The sequence below is a fragment of the Cupressus sempervirens genome, chromosome 7 (genome assembly GCF_028749045.1).
Source record: "Cupressus sempervirens isolate cs-2001-9-10 chromosome 7, ASM2874904v1, whole genome shotgun sequence".
In the NCBI taxonomy this organism is placed as follows: Eukaryota; Viridiplantae; Streptophyta; class Pinopsida; order Cupressales; family Cupressaceae; genus Cupressus; species Cupressus sempervirens.
Window position 1 is genome coordinate 346163451 of NC_143124.1, and position 3456 is coordinate 346166906.

The 3456-nt window shown below is 40.4% G+C and overlaps 1 pseudogene; it reads right to left on the reverse strand.

Annotated features, from left to right (window-relative positions):
* Positions 1-1274: 1274 nt before the first annotated feature.
* On the reverse strand, positions 1275-2427 carry LOC149546849 (GDSL esterase/lipase At4g10955 pseudogene; annotated as a pseudogene).
* Positions 2428-3456: the final 1029 nt, after the last annotated feature.

The following is a 3456-nucleotide window of genomic DNA, read 5'->3' on the forward strand; positions in this document are numbered from 1 at the left end:
TATACAAAAATACTGCAGAACAAGGACTTCAACTATTTATTCGAGGAAGATCAAGTGAAGAGAGCAACGGATTTGATTACCAAACTTCAGAGAAGGAGAGACAAGTTGACCGAAACTTTACAACTGACTAGTTCTGCTCCTGACTCGGGAGGGTGATTGCATGGGTCCCATAGACTACTTTAGTCTCGTGAATGTCATTAAAATCTATCATATCATATCATATCATTATGAGAACAATGGAATCAAGAAGGCCTGGAGACCATTGGCGCATTGCAAAACGATATAACTAACAAGTTCCAGCTGTAAGAGCGTAGATAGTTTAGAGCATTGGTGCTAATATTTATGTAAATGGATTTAAATGCTCCAACTGTAACAGAGTAGATATTTTAGATGCTGTGGATAAAGCTCGCTCTTTGATCGTTGTGCATAAAGTGAGGAAAACATTATCTGTGTTTCTCAGGAAGACGACTCTCTCTGTGTTTCCGTCGTTATCCGGCGAACTTTTGTTGAGACAGAGTTCTGTCGCTATCTACTCGGCGTTGGCAGATTCAGTGACTCGAAGTAGAAAATATAATAACACTATTCGATTCGTCTGAGTTTCAAAGACCGGAAAGTGCCGGTGTAGCTGTATTTTGACGCCCATCACGATGCCTGCGTAAAGAACAAAGGTCTTGATCTGGGAAGTGAGGACTATTAACTTTAGCTGAGATTTGGCAGCTTTATTTTACACGTCACCCAATATGGAACATAGTTTGCAGACAGGGTCGCATGATTATGAAAATGGATTTTCATACAAGTATATGAAAATGGATTTTTGCTACAATTTTATAAGAAGAAGAATAATACTATAATTAATAAAAAACACTAAATGTAGAATATTGATTGATTTATTAGATGTTAAGATACTAACAATATAATCTAAAATTCAATCCTAGAGAGCCAGATTAAAAATAAAGTAAAATTAGTGCCACTGTTTGGACGATTGCAAATGGCATCTACAATTTTAAATAAAACGTTTGCAACGAAAGAAGAAGAGAATTCTATTATACGATGGATGGAGCGTGATGGCAAAAAATTCAATCCACAGTCTTGAATCTCACAAAAAATAATTTATATAACTCCAGTCTTCCACTATCTACACTGACATTTGCCCAGCCCACCCTTCAGGGGGGGGCCATCCTATGCACTGAATCTGGAAGAACAAATGGCGATTCACAATTAGATTGGAAAAAAAATAATAACGGTAAAGATGTGCACGAAGAAATCCACCACCGTCAGATATGTGCCCGCAAACGAAGAGCGGTTTCGGTTTGGCCAGCTTGTGTCGAAACAAGCCTGTACTGTGTGCACTCAATTCTGATATCAGCTGCCCACCACTGATCGATACCGTGTGCAGTCATAACACTCGGAGAAGCGCTCACGTTAATAATAAGGTTCGCACAAGGTATCAAATGCCCAGCCTTGGACTTCCTTCCCAATGCCGATAAAACAATGTCACTGATCGAATGCCGCGCCGCCAGTTTAGCGATACCGCCGGCCCCCATTTGCTGCATCACCTGCTGGTTCGAAAAATAGCCCACATAACCAGAGCTCACGATGTCCTTTCGATTTACGTACAAACAAGGAACCCAAAATCTCAGTACGGAGAACGTTCTTTGAGATTTAGCTCGGGTACGCTTGTCCTGCAACGTCATTGACAATCCGGCCGTCACCAGGCTTCGCGCAATGTGAAACCCCCGCTTTATTTTCTGATTCTGAATGCTTTCCACCGGTGGCGAAACGAAGGGCGGATTGAAGAGATGGACCTCTAAAAACTGGTGCCTTTCCTCCGCCATTTTTCGGCCGGCTAACATTCCCATGGCGGCGCCGAGAGAATGGCCGGCGATCCACACGCCCTCACTTCCGTGCTTGCGAACGCTTACTTTGACGGCGTCCAGTGCGTGGTGAAAACGGTGGCTTCTATGGAGTTCGTTGGTGAGAATGGTGAGGTCCAGCCGGAGATCTGTCGCAACAGTCCCCGCTTTTACTAGCGTTCCTCGCAGGGCAACTACTATTCTCGGCACTCCCGACGGCCGAAACCGCACACGCGCCGCCCTTTTGCTCCATTTGTAAACGGCGCCGAAGATTGAGCCGTCGACTTGATCGAAGAGAGGGCGGAGAAGCTTGAAATTGAAGAAGCTCCACCACACTTCCGCCCCGTTTCTCCTACCTCCTTGTCTTTCCCTTTCCTGCGCGTTTACTCCCTGTACCAAACTGGCGGCTATGCATCGCCTGTGACCTGGATCAGACCTTACAAAACAAGGGCGCTTAGAGAAGGAAAATGTACGAAGGTAGCTGTAATGTAAGGGAGGTTTTGAGCACTTACCAGTCGACGTGTGTGAGATAGCAAGGTCCCGAAAGTTTGAACACCTCTTGCTCGCTTGACATCTGCTCCTTTCCCCATCGCTCTGTTTAGGGGAAGGAGCTCCGGTGTTGTAAATTTCAAAATTTTGAGCATTAATCGGAAATCGTGAAACATCGTTAGATTATTACAACCTCTTATTTTAATCACACATTAACAAGAAAATTAAGCTTTCAAAAAATAAGTCAACTTTGACTATTAAATACTTTTAGTCTTACAATGAAGTCTAGTGTAGAATGTTTAAGCCATTGGAAAATGTCTATTACATGCACATTCTACTTTTACATTTAATTATTTTTGTGATTTATTAGTCCCTGCCTTAGGGAACTATTGTTTTTGTTTGACCTCCTACTATTTCCTTTTTTGAAGCAACTATTATACTTCCAAAGTTTGCTGTTGTATTATTTTTTAATTTATTTATGACAACCAAAATCTATTTTTCTGATTGGCTGAAGGGTATTTTCTTGGGCATATTTCTTATTTTTTTTCAAATTGAAAAATGTAGAAAAAACTTAGAAAGATAAGAGCGCAATAAATACACTATCAGAATTCATTTATACCAGAGCATAATGTGCAGTTAGCGGATGGCTGTAACGCAAACCCTGCAGTTGAACTCACATTCAAAACTTTTGCTTGCATAAAAGTCAAAGATTACATTCTACGAGTATTTTTCTCTTTTTATGCTTTTGTTACGTCTCATTTATTTCTTTTTTAGCATGGATTAAACAAAATTTGAGTGGTTCTGCCTATTTGTTACATTATGAATATTATAGCTTTTCAACTATTCGTTAACCTAATTGATGCAAATCGTAACAATTCGCTACCACAAATCTCAGTAGTAAGAATTCCATTGACGATTTGGACAAACATAAACCGGCCCACCGACTTGGGCTCATGCAAAATATTTTTAATAGCATTTTGAAGTGTGCAAACGGTCCATTCTCTTCATGTGATTTTTATTTTATTATAGATTTACTTTATGCGTTATTATACTATAATAATTTTCTTATAGTTCAGAGAAGATGAAAAGTGGAAAACTATGCGTTATTATGTAA